We start from the raw sequence: 17,969 nt of genomic DNA, 5'->3' as shown, positions 1-17,969 counted from the left end.
CATACAGGCAGAGAATGGGGCTATTTCGAAATAGGGGGCCTCCAGCCCCACCCCAGTGCGCCCCGCTGGCCAATCAGTGTGGAGGCGCTATTTTGAAATAAGCCACTCTGGAAAATCTTGTCTGGAATCGCTGCCTCAGAAATAACGCAGCTGTGTAGCCGTAGCCTCAGAGTCCTACTTACAACAGCTTCATTAATAAATTAAGATGCATTAAGATGCAGAGCTTTACCGTTTGGGTCTTTAAATCTCCTGCTGGCCAGGACACTGAGCCTCTCTTATCCCAGATTCTCTGGTCCAGCAACATCCATGGTCTGGCAGGATGATGGTGTTGCTGAATCAGGGAATCCCAGCCCCAGAGGTTCCTAGGAGTTGGGGATTCAGCTGGTCTGGCTGGCAGCCCACTGGCTGGGAGCTGAGTGGCCACCAGCCCTGGGCAGGGCTCTCACCCAGCCTGGGGTGTGGAGCCACCGATGGCTTCAGGTGGGGAGCCCTGGCGACCAGGGGCACAGAGCTGCTGCTGGCCGTGGGCAGGGAGCTGCAGCGGGGAGCTGCATGGGGTGGGGGTGGGGCGGTGCGCTCTCCTGGCCCACAGCGCCCCTGCATAGGCATCACCACCCCATTATGCGGACGGGGAACAGAGACAGCTGGGGGTGGGAGGTGACCTGCCCCAGATCATACAGTTGCCCAGCTGCAGATCTTAGGGAGAAAGAAGACCCTTAACCTCTAGATCCCACTCCCCTTCCCTAGGGCCCAGAAGCCCTGACTCTGAGGGTCTCCCTCCAACCACTGGAATACACTCCCCTCCCAGAGCTGGAGAGAGAACCCAGGAGTCCAGACGCCCAGACCTTAGGGCTGATTCTCATTCCTTTGCGCCCTCCAGCAGCAGAGGGAGTCTGCAAATTGAGCATTGGCTGCGTTGCGCCCGTTTAAAGCCTCTCCACGTCACACCAGCTTTCCCAGCACCCTGCCCCCTGCGCTAAGCACTAGGCAAAACGCCCAGTGCCAAGGTGCCCTTACAGCAGACACATGGGATTTGGGCTACTGAAAACCCGGGTCGGTTCCAGGGGGGAGCCCAAGCAGCCAGGCCCGAAAGCCCCAACCCCACTTTGTCTCGAGGACTGGAGCTCTCCCCCAGCCACATTATAAATAGCCCTCGAGTGAGTTTAATGAGCAAACAGGGCTCCCGGCCAACACCCTGCCTGGCTGGCACATGAGGCTGGCCAGCATGAGGGAGCAGCAGCTGGTGCAGGGGGTTGAGTTACAGTGCAAGGGTGGCAGGGACAGGCCAGAGGGGGATGAGCGAGGGACGGGGAGGGAGGCAGTCCAGGGGTAGTGGATGTTCCTTCTCCGGTGCGCAAGGGGGCGGGTGTCTTTGTACAGGTGCTGGAATTACAGCCGCACCCCGAATCCAGGGTTTCTGCCTCCTTTTCCCCCTCCCTAAAAATGGCCCAGGCACCACAGATACCTGGGTGTGCATGTGACTGTAAGTGTAAGGGGTGTGCGCTATGTAGACCTCTGCATGTGTGTGTGTGTATGAAATGGCTGTGTGGGTGTATACCAGTGTGGACCTGTCTATGAGCAGGTGTGGGAGGTGCAAAAGGGGTTGGTATATACCTGGGTGTGAGGTCTTGTGTGTGTGTATGTAGCATCATACGTGTATAAACCTCAAAGGGCTGTGCACGTGCTCCTCTGTGTGAGGGCTATCGGGGATATATAAGGTGTGTAGGTGTCTATGTAAACTGGCATGTGTAAGGACTGTGTGTGTACCTGTGGGCGGGTGTACAAAGGGAGTGTGTGTCTGTAGATGCATGTGTACAGGCTATCAGAAGGGTATATAAAGGTGTGTGGGTGTGTGCGCGCATACCGACTGTTGACAGGTGCAAAAAGAGATGTGTCTTTGCACTCATGTGTGCATACAGTCTGTGGGGAGGTGCGCAAGGGGGGGGTGAGGGAACGTGGTGGTGTACAATGTACGTGTGCAACGGCTGGGTGCGTGAAGGGGTAGGGGGTGTGTAAGGGCTGAGGGTTAGAAGAGCTGTGTGTGCGATGAGGTGTGTGGATGTACGAGGGCTCCTCAGAGGGCTGTGCATCCTGTGTGGAGGTACATAAGAGGAGCTGTAAAGGCTGTGTGAATGGCAGCTGTGGAGGGGGTGGATAGTCTCTGTGTGTGGGGGGGTGTATAGGATGGATGTAGAAGCTGTGGGGGGATGTCAGAGGGGCTGTGTGTGAGGGGGTGGGGGTGTAGGAGCAGTGTGTGTGGTGGAGGTATAAAAGAGGTGCATATGGGCTGTGTGTGAGAGAGGGTGACAGTGTTGGAGCTGTGGGGGGTGTCAGAGGAGATGTGTGTGTGTGAGAGGTGGTGACAGTGTAGGAGCTGTGCGTGTGAGGGGTGCGGGGGTGTAGGAGCTGTGTGTGTGTGAGGGGATGGAGGTATAAAAGGGGTGCATATGGGCTGTGTGTGAGAGAGGGTGACAGTGTAGGAGCTGGGGGGGGTGTCAGAGGGGCTGTGTGTGTGAGGGGGTGGGGGTGTCAGAGGGGTGTAGGTGGAGACACTGTCACACCCAGGAGAGCCAGCCCTGGGGCTGCCAATTAGCAAGCCTGGCCCACCGGGCCTCCCCCAGGCGCAGTGCACAGCCAGTGCCCCGGAGCAGAGGCAGGCGGTGGCGTCAGTGTGGTGCGGCACTGACGGGGGCTGACGCGGGTTGGTTCCCAGGGGAGCCTGGGGAAGTCTCCCTGGTAGTTCCAGGGTGGAGCTCGGCCTCCCCGGAAAGTCACTGGGTCGACCCTGAGACCATTCCCGCCCCTCGGGGAACACAGGCACGAAGTGGGCTTGTCCCCCCCAGAGCTCCCCAGACCGCAGGCGAGGGCAGCGGGGGAGACCAGCCAGCTGGGGACCTGCGAGGGATACTGCAAAGCCGGATCAGCCACATTTTGGGGGCTGAGTCCCTGCTGGGTGGGCGGACAGAGGGACAGACAGGACTTGTTTTTACAAGCAAAAATGTAAAATTCTGTTCCGGACAAACGTTTCCAGCTCAGACCCCCATCTCCCACCCTCTCCGCTGTGACCACTGGCCCCACTTCCCCTCCCAGCACTGCACACAGAGCCCTCCCAGCACCGGCCCTACAAGCCCAGGGGTCCTGCCAGCCAGCCGCCAGCTCTTCCCACTCAGCGCTGCTCCCTCTGCGCGTGGGTCCTGGAAGAGGAAATCGCTGCCAAGGCCCAATTCGTGCCCAACACAAGGGCAGAAGATGACATTTAACCTGAGGTTTAGGGGTGCGACGGGGAGCCCGTTCCAGGGAGATGGTCCGGCTGGGAGCCAAGCATCAGCTTGGAGGGGTGCACAGTGACTAGCCAGGATGGGAATTTGTGCGGCTGGACTGATGAGGAGGTGTCACCTGGGGAGCAGAGGGGCTGGGTCCTGGATCGGGGTGGCAGGAGCTGGCAGTGGGGATGGGAGGAGGGATAGAAAAGAGGAAATAAGGCACTAGGGACAGAGGGAGGGAGGGAGGGAAGCCAGGCTGAGCAGGGGGAAGAGGCAGCCTGCCAGGGAAGGAGAGACAGAGGGAGCCCAGCGGAGGGGGAAGAGCAGCTGGGAGGGGTGCGGGGATGGAAATGACTGGGAATGAGAATGTGTATGAGAACAGGCGTGTGCGTGGGTGTGTGTCAGGGAACGTGGGAATAGGAGTGTGTGTGTGTGTAGGCAGGAGGGGTGCATGGCATGGGGGTATGAGTGTATGCATTGGCTGAGCCGGGGCAAGGAATGGGTGTGGGGGGGTTGTCTAACTGTGGGGGAAGTGATGCAGGGTGTGTGTGTGAGAGAGAGAGAGAGAGAGAGAGACAGACAGACAGACAGACACACTAGGAGGAAGGAGGTGTTCTGTATGTGGGTCTGTGTACCCATGGGGAAATGACGAAGGTGTGTGTGTGTGTCTAGCTGGGAGGCCAATGCGTGTGGTGCGTGTGTGCGTGGAGAGGAGGTGTACACAGCTGGGGTGAGGTGTACCCCTCCATCACCTACAGCCCTCTCCACATATCCCCCCATCACCCACTTGTCCCTCCATCAGTTATGCACCCGCCCCGCATCCATTGTCTCCATGGCCTCCACCTTCTACGTATCTCTCCATCCCCTACACGCCCTCCGTCCATCCTCCCACCCATCAGTCCGATGCTGTAACACCCTCCTGACACACAGCCATTGTGACATGAAACCTTCCCTTCGACCCTGGGTCATACACACCACCCTCCACCCTGTTCTGCACATAGCCCCGCATGGACCCCCTTCGTCACCATCCAGCCAGGGCCAGGTACCTCCATGTACCTGTTCCCTTCCTCCCGCTATTCTCGCCTGTCTCATCCAACCCTCCTTGCAGGGTACCAGCTGATTCACTCGGCCCAGCATCTCTCCCCACACTTCAGCCCAAGCACCCCGCTGCACTGCTAATTACAACGGGCTGCGCCGTCCCAATCACCTGCTAATTGGAAGTTGGGACTGATTAGCTGGGAACTGCAATCTGATGGCGACGAGGCACCAGGTTGGAACAAAACCCCACCGCCACACCAGGCTGCAGGTCGCTTTCTTGGACAGCAGCCGGGAGGGGCTGGGGGTGGGGACCTGGCACCCTGAAGATGCCCCCTGCTGCTCTTTGCCATCCACTCAACAGAGGCAGCCTGCCGGGAAACCAACACAGGCTTCCCCCACTGTGGGGCCGAGGGGAGGAGACATGGACACCCAAAACTGACGGTAAAGCATCTGGGACGCCCGACCATGGAAAAGCTCATGGAGCCTTTTGCCCACGTGGGTAAAAATCCTGGGAAACACCCAGGCACAATCAAAAAGCTCCATGCCCAGCAGTGGGCCCTGTGCCAGGACCTGTTGCCTTGTGCCAGGATCCCATCACTCACTCACAATACCACCCCCCATGGACATATTAAGGGGCCCCTGGCTCCCTAAGACCGCAGGGGAGCTGGACTCTCACCCCAGCACAGCCACCTTTTGGATAGCTATGGGCAGGAGACCCCATCGCTGTGCCTCAGTTTCCCCTCCAGAGCCTCCATCTGATCTCTTTCACTGGGGCCAGGATAGTCTAGGGCTCCATCTCTGGGGCATGCCTGGTCTCGCTCCACTGCTGCCGTAATGCAACTAAGCTGTAAAAGCTGGGAAATCCTAGCTGAAGTCACCCTTAAGCCACCAGCTGTAATGTGGCTAAATCCCTGTTAATTGCCCTGCCTCCAGGCTAACCCCACTGAAGCAGAGCGGCTGGGGGCTCAAAGCCGGAAACCAGCAGGAGGGGCTCTGGATCCTCCGCATCTAAACTGCTCCCTGGTAATAGGGGGGTGGAGGCCACAAACCACAGGCCTGGCTAGGGTGATAACTTCTAGATTGGAGATTTCCAGGAAATCTCACTAGGGGCCGGCAGCAGACTCACTGCATTTGCACAAGTTACAAAGAAATCACAGTGAGTGACTGAGATGTGAATTTCCTTCCCGTCCCACCCCCCCTACTCCAATCCCTCCAACCTGTCAGCAGCCAGGACATAGATTCAGAGTCAACCAATGAACCAGTGAAGGCTGGTTACAAACATCCAGGCAGCAGGGAATCAAACCCCTCCCTGGATAGGGCTGCTCAGCTTTGCAGGACATCACTACCTTGTGACAGCCCCAAGGGCCTGGGCTGACTTCTGGTAGCAGCTTTGGCAGCGTTAGGACAGCTTTACCTTGAATAGTGATGCCTAGTGGGTAGCCTGCTAGCTAGGGACTAAGGAAACCTGAGTTCTACACCCGTTTCTGCTACCAGCCTACCTGGGTATGTCTACACTACAGAGTTAATTTGGAATAGCTTATTCTGGAATTGTTATTCCAAAATAACGCATCCACACTACAAGGAAGCCCCAAAATATGGAAAAAACTTATTCTGAAATAGTGCATCCGTACCCAATTGAGCCTATTTTGGATTACAGCCCCAGGAAGCAGTGCTTCCAGGGTCTCTAATCCAAATACGTGTTGTCTACACAGCAGTGTTATTTCGCAAGAAATTATTCCGGAATAGTTTATTTTGAAACAGCCCCTGCTCCCTGTCTACACAGCCCCGATTATGAAACATCTATTTCAGAATAGGCGCTATTCCTCGTCAAATAAGATTTACAGAATTCAAAATAAGCCAGCTGCTATTTTGAAATTATTTCGAAATGGCAGTTTCGCTGTGCAGATGCTCGCAAAGTTATTTTGGAATAGCGGTCATTAATCTGAAATAACTGTGCTGTATAGACACACCCTGGGTGACTTTGGACATATCTCCTCCCTGTGCTTCAGTTTGTCCACCTGTGAAATGGGCCTTGCTTTACTGTCTTGCTTTGTAAGGCGCTCTGTGCTCCAGGGATAAGAGCTAGCTAGGGGTTGTTATAGGGTGGCACACCGTTTCCCCAACACAATGAGCAGAAGGCACAGAACTCTTCCTGAAGTGGGGCGCTAGGATCCAGTCTGCTCTTGCACAGAACAACCCTGTCGTGCCAGGCGCTGTAGACAGAGAGGAGAACATCCCTGCTCCAGAAGGCACCCCACCCCAGCACGTAAGCAGCTTGTAAAACTGTGGCAGCCTGGACTTTAGCGTGGGCTGGCTATCCGAGGTGGGTGGGGGTGGGTGGCTTGGGCAGTTGCTTCCAGGGCTTCTTGGATGCAATACCCGAGCGACCCGCAGGAAATCTCGCTGGGGTGACATCTACACACACCACGGTCATGCCCCACCACTGCTGGGTCACCATATCTTTAGGACAGGAAGAGACAGCAGGAGACCGACAAGGGAGCACCAGGGAAGCAGGATCCAGCATCTCCCTCTTCAGGGCTGGCCAGATCCCTGTGTTCTCCTCTCTGGATCCCATTCAGATGAGGAGCTGATACTGACAGAAGGCTCCCAGCCAGCGTTCCTGGTAAGTTGAATGCTTGGGTGGCTGCCCAGGAGAGATTCAGGTGCCGTCTGGGTGATAAGCAGAGCACCCACAGCCAGCAGACTGTTTATCTCTTGGTGGTGCACAGCCGCACATACCTCAAAGTGCAGAATGAAATTTATTCTGCCCGGGGATGGAAATAAATAGAGAGAACCCCGCTCTCCGCCAGAGGCCACGAAGCCGGCACAAGAACCGAAAAGCCGTGAGCTCTGGAGGGGGGCAGGGCAAACAGACGGCAAATCCGTGTTTTTAATATAGCCCCAAATTAATTTCTTCCACCAGCTCCGTGTTTCGCCTGCCACAAGCCCCCGACTCCCAGCGGGACGTGTGCCACGCTCTCCTGTCGGCACTACCGAGGAGGCGAGAAGGATGCTGGGGCGGATTTGTTTACACTTGACAAGCTGATGTTCCAGCCGACTTATAATTAGGCTGATGGGGAAAGGCCCTTTTCTGTTTCCAATGCCATTTAAAAATAGACCGTGAGTAACACGAAGAGACGGTTTCTTTTTACCCCAGGGCAGCGGGGAGCCCAGGCTCATCTCCCTCTGCCATGGCTGGCCCAGGCTGCATTCTGCAGCACAATACACATCAGGGGAGCGCAAAGGTGGGTGAATATCATTTTTCACACTTGACAGATGGAGAAAAATGAGGCAGAAAGATGGGAAATGACTTGCCCAGCTCCATGCAGCAAGGAGTCAGCAGTGCTGAGTAGAGCCTGGGCATCTCCAGCCACCATCCACGCCCCCCAGGCTAGCTACTAGGTAACACTGCCTCCTAGGGCTGGGAATGGAACCGAAGAGCCCTGACTCCCTGTCTACCTGACTCTGACCACTAGATTCCACTTCCCTCTCCCAGCTGTGACAGGAGTCCAGTAGTCCTGACTGCTAGGCCACACGGCTTTCCAGATCTAAGCCTAGAACCCAGGAGTCCAGGAGCTCTGGCTGCCTACTCGAACCCACAGCAAGGAATAGAACCCAGGAGTCCTGGTTCCCACCCTCCTCCAATCTCTCATCCACTAGCCCTCACTCCCCATCCAGGGCAGAGAAGAGAACCCCGGAGTCCTGGCTCTCTGTCCTCGGCCCTGCAGCCTCACGGGCGTCCACTGGGTGTTGGACTCTCACCAGTCCTAGCAGCTCCGCTCAGAGGGGTTTGTGCCAGTCACCCCAGAAGCTTGGCTGGTTTGCCACCAAACGCCTATGAGTCTAGAGCAACCCAGGCAGGGCTTTGGCTCACTACCGCTGCTGCGGGGAGCTCCGTTGCCTGGGGCCTGTATGACACTGGGCAACACAAAGCCCTGGAGAGAGATGGAAGGAACAATCCCCGATATGATCCTGACCCTATTGGGCCTGATCCTTAGCCAGCTAGGCTTTCCGCCCTCACCTTTCATGGGGGCAGCCCTGGCTCCCAGAGGGTCCATCAAGCTCCTTTGGCTCCAGGCCCTACAACACACCACTGAGTTTGGGGGAGAGGGGCCTCGGGCCAGTTTCCCTGCCACCAACCCCTCCCACCGAATCCATCACTCAAGTAGTCCCCAGACTGGCCGAGTTGGCTAAGGGACCCCGGGCCAGATAGTCCACGGCAACTGTATGTTCTTGTGTGTAGATGGTGGACAGCAAAGGGCAGAACCTTCCTTCTCCACTGCTGCCCTTCCAGAGGCCTCCAGTCCCCCTGGCCCCCCAGGCCCAGCCTGTCCGTTCAGCCAAACCCTCCCCCCCCATAAAGGCTGAATACACAAGACTGAACCCAAAGACCCTGCAGCTACCACACCAACTGCCCACTCACGCTGCAGGCACGTTCCACCCCTGCATTCCCCCTCACCCGGTGGCTGTCTTGTCTGTACAGCGCCTGACACAACGAGCCCTGTTCTCAGCTGGCAACCAGGTGCTCCTGTAATAAACAAGCTCAACAAGTGCTCCCCGTGAATCCATGGAGTTGTTAAGCTGCAGACTTGTGTAGCAATTCCCAGGCTGGCTCAGGGGCTAAGCTAGCCAGCAGCCGGCCTCTGCCAGGGGCTGGCACCAGCTGGCAGAAGACACCCAGCTGCCTGCAAAAGGTGTCAGACCTGGAGACGGTTTGTCTCTTCTAAGCAAAGGCCGCTCTGTTTTGGCTCTGGAGAGGCCGGGAACTGAGCTCAGTCTAAGTTCTGTGGGAGGAAGGCGATGAGATTTTTTTTTCCCCCATTGCAGGAACCAGGTGCAGGGAAGGACAGTGCAGGAAAAGCGAAGGATGACCCTCCGCTAGACCGAGAGGCTGCCGAGCCGACGGCGCCGTTGCACCATCTGTCTGGGGGAACGTAAGACACCTGCCTGGGCTGCGTTATAAATACGCCGGGAAGGAGCGAGCTCGGCCGCCAGCGAGCTGCCAGACAGCGGGGGCCGGGGACAGGGTGGCTCCAACGCATGGGGAAAGCTCCCAGAGCCTTTCACCGCCAAGGCACAGGGCTGGCGACTACCCCTCGGTCCCACTGACTTTGGGCTCCTCCAGCTGTCTGCATCTGCTTCGCTGGGCTTGGACGCAGAGCTCTTGGGACAGCGACTTGTTCTGCTTTACAGCCTTAGCTGGGAGCCAGCTGGCTTTTAGCTCCAACTGCGGAGGCTCCTGCACTAAGCGCCGGACGTCCCAGGTTTGAATCCACCTGTGGGCAGTTGCACGTGTCCTGCTCCGTGGCTGCCAGCTGCCTTGCCTTCCAGAGGGGCCTGTCTGCAGGGAGGGGGAGCAGGCGGGAAAGGCTGGGTGTGCCCCCAGAGGGCTGGCTTCGCTGCTATGCTTCCTTCAGCAAGGCAGGTTCAGGATGACAACGGAAGGCCACTGATCAAGGTGCCGAAGATTCGGCAGCTCTAGCTTCAGCCCAGCTCCAGTTACCACTTGGTGCTGCTGCCCAGATGTAGCTACTTTCCAGCAGCAGGTGGCTGCGAGCCATGAACCCGCTTCCACACTCGGACTGCATAAGAGCAGTGCCGAGAACCCAGGAGTCCTGGCTTACCCTTCCCCCACCAGTCGCTCCCTTCCCCACCACTTCCCTCCCGCCCTGCACCCAGCCAGCCATTCTCTTTCAGCTCTATTATTTTTAAAGAAAGATCCCAGCGCTGCTGTCGCTGCCACACGCGTCATTAGCGTGGCTAATTACATGGCTGCTGCAAAGCCAGGCCCAGGAGGTGCCCCCAGCCCCTACTGGGCTTTGCAAAGCACTCCTGGCACCAGCGCGAGTCTGGAGCAGGCTTTGAGCTTCTACAGGCTATGGGAGGGGGCTGGGTTCTAGTCCCAGCTTTGGGAGGGGAGTGGTGACTAGTGGGTAGAGCTTGGGCCCAAGCCATGACTCCCAAGTTCCATTTCTTCCCTCTGCCAGCATGGCCATAGGGGAGCTGCTTCCCTCTCTGCACCACGCCTCTTACACCAAACAAAAGCTGCTGAGACAAACACTCTCTCTAGGGTCCTTTCCTCCCCTTGCAACTGTTCACTGACCAGGGCAGGCAGCTGCGGAATACAGCTGAGCAGGCAGAAGGCTGAGAGCCAGCCACCCCACCGGTGGGTCTGGCCCATAGGTAACCACAATGCACAGTATATGCAGGGTAACAGACTCTGGGGGCAGCTGTCCCCTTCTCCCTGCCTTCCAGCTGCCCCAGACTCCCAAGGCAGCTGTTCCTGTCCACAGCAGCTCCTGCCTCTGGCATGGGATAGGAGGATCAGACAGGAAGTGTGAAAAATGGGGAGAGAGAGGGTGTGGGAGGTGATAGGTGCATATATAAGAAAAAGCCCCAAATACCAGCACTGTCCCTATAAAACTAGGACATCTGGTCATCCTAGCATGGGAACACTGGGAAGGCAGACAAAGGACTTGGCTTTGTAGTGAGAAGATTCATGTCCTGTCCAGGTCCCAAATCCCTATGATGCCCCTATCACCCCTAAGAAAACAGAACGCCTGAACTGCAATTTCCAGGCCTGACTCTTAGGAGGTCCTAGTCCTGCATGTGGCGCAGGAATATGGGGATGGGAAGTAGCTATGAGCTCCCTTTGTATCACTTGTACCCAGGCAACCTCGACAAGCTATATCTTAGAGCAGCCCTGGGGTGACTCTAAATTACTTTCTCCATGATCTCTCTATAGCCAGAGCACAGCGTGCTCCCAAGAACCAGGGGCCAGGAGTTGGGCAGGTGCACAGGGATGATGTTTCCATCTGCTCGAAAGCCCTTTTATGCTGCCAACGTGGGGAGCAGAGGCCAGAAAATTGCCCCTCTCCACCACACACCCCTCTCATCTCTCATTCAGCAACATTTAGCAGTTTAATGCAAATTTAATGGCAGACAATTAAGCTCTGCGTCAAAGAGGAGCCAGCCAGTAACTACCATTCCCGCAGGCCCACTCGGTGGTAATTTGTGTCAGCCTCAAATTGGTGTTTTGCTGCCATTTGAATATCATCTCTAACTGCGGCTGTGTTCTCTGAGCTGTCTGAGAAGCGTAGCGAGATCGGTGTACCACCAGGGCAGGTAGAGACAGGGGGCCGCTCGTTTGGGTGGGGTGCTGACTGGCCATGGCAATAATCATGTGGAGCATTCTGGGATTTATCTGCTCAGGTCAGTTTGTCCCCATTTAACTGGTGGGGAAACTGAGGCACGCTTTTTTTTTTTTTATTTGGAAGCGTGAAAGGAAGCAGGTCTGCTAAGTCCCAATGAACCAACCAACAAGCCTACCTCTTTCCTACTTGGGATTACAGTTCAGTTGAAAGGTCCCCAAACAAACAGGGTAGAAGGGTAACCAGCTCTTTACACACTGTCAAAACCATGTAGGAAAAATCACAGACACATAGAACACTAAAACTAGAAGGGACCTCGAGAGATTATCGAATCCAGTCTCCTGCCCTCACAGCAGGATCAAGCACCATCTGAATCATCCCCAGTCAATGTCTAGCTGACCTGCTTTTAAATATCTCCAGTGATGGAGATTCCACAACCTCCCTCCGCAAAAACCAAAACTGCTTGATCACAGGAGACAATGTCAGAGTGACAGAAGCTGAAGGTCTTACGCTGCCAGCTCCAGACAGATTATAAGATTCTGTCCATTCCACTAGAATCTCAAGTGAATAAACAGCAGCAATTAAAATTAGATATTTTTCCCCCTCAAATCAGCGAGTTCAGCTAACTTGCCTCCAAGAGTTTTAAAAGATCTGGCCTTGGTGCTCACTGAACCCTTAAAATTGCTTTGAAAAGTGGGGAAGGCTGGAAGACAGCTGATTTGTGGCAATATTTTTAAAAAGGGCAAATAGGATGAGTGAGTAAGATGACTCCTGTCTGACAGTGAATCCTGCAAGCCAATACTGTAGCAGATGTGGCACTCAGGTAAAAAAGAATTGAAGGAAGGTGATATAATTAATGCCGATCAACATGGATTTATGCACAATCAATCTGGTCTAACTTGATCTTCTGGGGATGAGATCACAAGAGCAATTGATAAAAGTACAAGTGTTGATGTAATACACTTAAACTTCCCTAGGTAGGGCCATGGATGGAACGAGCAGGGTAAAGGGGGCAGCTGCCTCAGGGACTGGTGCTTTAAAAGGGCCAAGGGCTCCAGGATGCTGCTACCATAGCAGCAGTGGGGGCTGGATCCCTACGCCCTTTAAATCACTGCTGGAGTCCGGCACTGAGGGCTGGCTGGGGGCGGGGAGGGCAGTGTGGTATGGGTGGGGCTGTGGGCTGGCTGCTCTAGCTTCACCCCTTCTGCCTGAGGCCCTGCCCCTTTTGGGAGGTCTGGAGCTCACCTCCCTCCCACCCCAACTGCCCATGGCCTGATGAAGTGTGTCATCAGCCCTGTATCTGCACCAGATACACTCAGAGAGGAAATCAGGCGTTTGATTTGGTATGGCACAGCATTCTGGGAGAGGCTGCAAGCCCTCTGGAGGACAGGGTTAGAATTCAAAATGCCCTGGACCAACTGGAGAAATGCTCTGAAATAAACAACATAATAGTCAAGAAAGACAAGTGCAAAGTACTCCAGTTTGGAAGGCATGATCAGTTTCACACATACCAAACGGGAAATGACTGTGTGGGAAGGAGTACTGCAGAAAGGGATCCAGGGGTCAGACGGACCACAAGCTAAATAGGAGTCAACAGCATGACCCTTGCAAAAAAATAAGAAGCAAATCTGCTGGGATGTATTAACAGGAGTGTTGTGAGCAAGACACAAGAAGTCATTCTTCCACTCTACTCTGCACTGATTAGGCCTCTGTTGGGAGTACTGTGTCCAGTTCTGGGTGCCACATTTCAAGAAAGATGTGGAGAAACTGGAGAAGGTCCAGAGAAAAGCAAGAGAACAACTAACGGTCTAGACAACATGACCTCGGAGAGAAGATTGAAAGAATTGGGTTTGTTTAGTCTAGAAAGAAGACAGAACGAACATGATAACTTAACTGTGTCACAAGACTGCTTCTTATTTGTGAAACTTTCAAGAACCTAAAAGGGTCTTACAAGGGGGAGGAAGAAATATTGTTCTCCTTAATCTCTGAGGATAAGACAAGAAGCAATGGTTTAAATTGCAGCACAGGAGACTTAGGTCGGACATTAGGCTAAACTTCCTAACTGTCAGGGTGGTTAAGCCCAGGAACTACTTGCCGAGGGAGGCTGGGGAATCTCCTTCACTGCAGATTTTGAAGAGGAGGCTAGACAAACACCTGCTGTGAATGGAGGGGGAAAGGGCTCAGTGACCTCGTGAGGTTCCTTCCAGTTCTACGATTCTGATTAAAAAACTAGAAAGATGTCACCGGGGCACAGATTAAATAAATTGAAAAGCTGGCCAACTGCAAGATCTCAACAGATTAACGTGACTATCGAAGGGGCGTGTTGCCAGGAGGGTCCGTCAGAGATCAGTTCTTGGCCCCAGGCTGTTGAGCATTTCTATTAAACTAGAAAGCAGAAGACCATCCCGGGTGACGTTTGCGGATGACACAAGAGGTGGGGAAGGGATAGAGAAGGATGGGCCCCTGGCCCAGGGCGGTGTGGCTCAAGCCGAGGAGAAGCAAACACTGTGGGCTGTAGTATGGGTACGTGTCCTTATTCAACTCCAATGTCACATCGGCACTACGGTACGGAGCAAGAACTTGGAGCACGACGAGGAGGCGCGTCAGAAAGAGCCAGCGTTCTCTGTGAGCGGCACGCTTGGGCTGCCGCCCCGGGGAGAGTCAAACGCTGTCCAGAGGAGGAACAAGGCGCCCCCAGCCGGCGGCGTGGGGTTCCATGGGTGGTGCACATCTGCGTACGGCCGGGCGCACGGAACAACAGGTATTCTGCACATAGATGGGACAGAGCCACCCTCCCCGCCCACGCCAACCAGTGTGCTGCAGTTTACTCTTCCCTCACCTTTATCCCCCTGGGGAAGGAAGATACCAGCTGCCCTCCCAAGTGGCGGTGGGAGCGGGGGTAAAGGTGGGACTGGCCCCCATTTGTCCCAGCAGGCCTCTGGGTGCAGGTCAGTGAAGCCCCGTTGCTGAGCATCCCAACAGGCCTCCCCCATATCCCCTCTGTGGGACATCGTCCCCAGTGCAAATCTCCCCCTGCCCCTCCGGCTCTCTCTCGCCTAGGGGAGAGAATCCTCAGGCCCTGCAGGTGGGCACTGGGCACCCACAGGGCTGAGCAGAGCTGATGCCCCACGGCAGGCGCAGAGGGGCACATGTGCCTGGCCTGCAGAGGCCCCGGAAGGCCAGAGTGCAGGGTGCCTGGCCCTCAGCTCAGGGCGAGTGGCTGGGTGACCTGGCAGACGAAGTCGCCGCGCCACTTGGGACAGATGGGTTAAATCTGCCTGCCTGGGCAGCAGCCCAGAAATCTGCAGCCCCAGCAGCTGTCTGGTCTCCAGGCGGAGCGCAGGCTGGGTGGGGAACTCTGCCATGGGGCCAAGAAGGGGGGCCCTCCCCTGGGAAGGGGAGTCCCACGCCCAAGGGAGCAGCTCCCTGGTGTCTGAGCCAAGAGACTGGGAGCTAGAGGACCCAGTCTGGGTCTCTGTGCCAGCCTGGAGCTCACACAGGGTGTCCCCCTCACGCCCCCAGGGCTGCGCTGCCCATCCCATGGAGCTCTCCTGTTCCCAGCTCTCCAGCGCTGTCACCTCCTCTTCCCAGCCGCTGCGCAGCAGCTGGGGCCCAGCCATGTCCTCCAGAGGCCACTCGACTTCCCAGCGCCCTGGGCTTTTCCTGGAACAGCCTGGCCCTGGGACGAGCCCTTTGGCACCACGGCCTCACGCTGACGCCACCGGGATGGGCCAGGCAGGGCTGCCTGATGCTGCACACAGCAGCCTGGGGCTGGTGCCCGGTGCAGGGAGAGCAGGTGGGGCACAGCCAGGGTGCAGGCGTGGCTCAGTGGCACAGGAGGGGTGTGGAGGAGGGACGCAGATGGGCACAGGGGGGCTCATGCCCCTCAGCAGGTGGGAAAAGGGTTCCTCCAAAGGACACGTTGGACCTGCTGGTGGGGGTGGCCCTGCTTTGAGTTCTAGGCTTCTCTGCAGCCTCCAGCCTGACCCATGACTATGGGATGGGGGAGCAACTGGGAGCTCGGACTCCTGGGTTCTGGCCCCAGCTCCAGGAAGGGGGTGGGGAAGGAGGACTCCTGGTTTCTATCACGCCGCACTTTAATTATGGGCGACAAGAGGAAACGACCTTTGCAAATGTTCCTATTTACCGAAAGAGGCTCTGACAGCCACAGCTCAGCCCAGAGCGATGGTGGGGGGCAGAGCTCAGGGCTGGAGGTGAGGGGGAGTTGAAGGGCTGCGTTCCTTGTGTCTGCAAAGCCATCAGCTGCACGCCCCGTTCACAAACAGCCCTGGCAAAGGCGTGAGAGTTCCCCCTTCCATCCTCCGCCAGCAGAAGTGAGGCTTCTGCGGTGAAGCAGTGCTCTGAGCTGTGATGCCAGGGGACAAAAGTCAGCTGGGACCCCAGGGCCAGAAAGGGGAGGAGAAGCAATGAGCATGCCCTCACCTTCTGCTGGCTGGAAGCAGAACTGCTCGCTTGTGTGTCATATTCCCCTTACTGCTCGTGGGGACTCTCCTTCCACTCTAGGAGTGGGGGTTGGGGCTTTTGCAGCCTAACTCTATGCACAGGGTCACTGTGAAGTTCTCATACACCTTGAGGTGCTTAAAAGGCACTCAGAGGTCAGGTCTAGACCCTGTATGGAGACAGGTATAATTAACACTGGATCGCAGAGGGGAAAACTGAGTCACAAGTGGGAAAAGACTTGGCCGAAGGATCACATAGCAGGTCAGAGACAGACCAAGGAGTCCTAGATCCCAGATCTATGCATTAGCTCATCCTCCTGTCCCAGAGCTGGGAACAGAACCCAAGACTCCCAGCTTCAAAGCACTAGCTCACACTCACCTCCCTAAACTGGGAGAAGAACCCAGGGGTCCTAGGCTGTTGGCTCATCTAACCACTAGGCCACATGCCCTTCGAGATTTCTCTCTGCTCCACGTTCAGCCTATTCCAATTTCCCTTTGTTCAGAAGCAGTAGCCCAAGATTAGGGCCCTGCTCTCTTCAGCACCCTGTGAGACGCAGCCACCGCCTTGAAGCATTTGGTCTCAGCGCACCAATCACACAAAGGACGGGAGGGGAAACTGAGGCACGGAGGAATGGCACAACCTGCTCGCTTTCCCCGCCCCTCAGGCCAGTGACAGACCAAGGCATCAAACCCACCTGGTCCCAGTGCTGGGGCCTAGGTCCATCCTCCCCCTGGTGCAGCCATCCCCAGCTCACCAAGCGCCACCAGGCAACTAAAGGAGCTAATGCTGAATTAACGGCACCGAACTAATGGCACTCGACTGCCCGACGTCACTCGCTCCTTTTGCACCACGATGGAAGACCCGCGCCGGGTGTCTGAAACAGACAATGTAATTAAATGAAATATTACGCCAATTAAATTCCAGGCCCCCACATGCCAATATAATTCTTACCCTGGGCTATTGGAAATGTAAATTTAATGCATGACATCTCATCAGGCCCACATTATATTCTGCTGCCTCCGAGCGGTGGCTAATTTTAGCTCACGCTCCAGCCGGTTCTTCTACTTCCTTTGAACCAGTGAAGCTGGGTTGAGGGAAGAAATGGGCCCAGGTCCATACCTTGCAATAGAGACTTGTTCTCTCACCTTTGCTTCTGCTTATTTCACATGAGCTGGGCCTGGGGCCCAGACATCCTGACCTCCGTCCCTCCCAGCCTTGCACCCTGTGAGTGTAATGCAACCGCCCCCTCCTCCTACCACTGGGACCCTGGGGAAGGGGCGTGGGTTAAAACGGCCCCACTCTCTGTGCGGGGGCTGGATTCAACTTCATGGGGGTGAGGGAGTGAATGAAGTTGAAAGGCAACTCGTGTGCAACATGAGGACAGGAAATGTTTTCTCCTGCCATGTGGGAGATACCTGGGGAACTCCCTGCCACATGATGTCGCTGAGGCTGAGCAGGGGGATCGCAGCTGATGGGACCAACCCCCGTTGCACCGGGGAGAAGAAAGGGTTAATAAAAGGGCTACAGATCCTCCAGCTTCAGGGCCTGAGCCCACGCCCCACTAAACAGAGTCAGGATGGGACTTCCTCTGAATCAGAGATTGTGGGCAAGTCATGCCACTTGGCCGTGCCTCAGTTTCCCTCCCCTCTACTGTCTCTCTGGTGTATTCAGCCGGCAAGCTCTTCAGGGCAGGAACTGTCTGTTACTCTATAGCTGGGCAGTGCCCCACAATACCCTTCTTGGGGAGGAGGCAGGGTCCCGAGGTATGATGGAGATGAACAGGTCAGGTGTGGCAGCCCCCCACCATGGGATTTCAGCTCACCTTCTCCATACTTAGCTCCCTGCCCCCGCACTCTGTCCCTGGGTCCCAAACCACAGCCCCTCCCCGCTGCTAGCAGAGAATCCCTGCCGGCTCTTCGCAGTATGGGTGCTATGGTACACACCACTGGGCCAGTGGGACCCCAAACAGCAGGGGCCAGTGGGACCCCAACCAGCAGGGGCCAGCGGCTCCCTGGACTACACCCCAGACTTGGCTGCCCCATGCGCCCATCCATCC

General features: G+C 56.1%; 1 protein-coding gene across 2 annotated transcripts in view; it reads right to left on the bottom strand.

Moving 5' to 3' along the window:
* SEMA6C (semaphorin 6C) overlaps window positions 1-17,969 on the bottom strand; it is an 89,155-nt gene that overhangs the window by 34,132 nt on the left and 37,054 nt on the right. The gene's annotated exons all lie outside the window — the stretch shown is intronic.

This window comes from Carettochelys insculpta, chromosome 30 (assembly GCF_033958435.1).
Source record: "Carettochelys insculpta isolate YL-2023 chromosome 30, ASM3395843v1, whole genome shotgun sequence".
NCBI lineage: Eukaryota > Metazoa > Chordata > Testudines > Carettochelyidae > Carettochelys > Carettochelys insculpta.
This window is presented reverse-complemented; position numbering and strand designations above follow the sequence as displayed.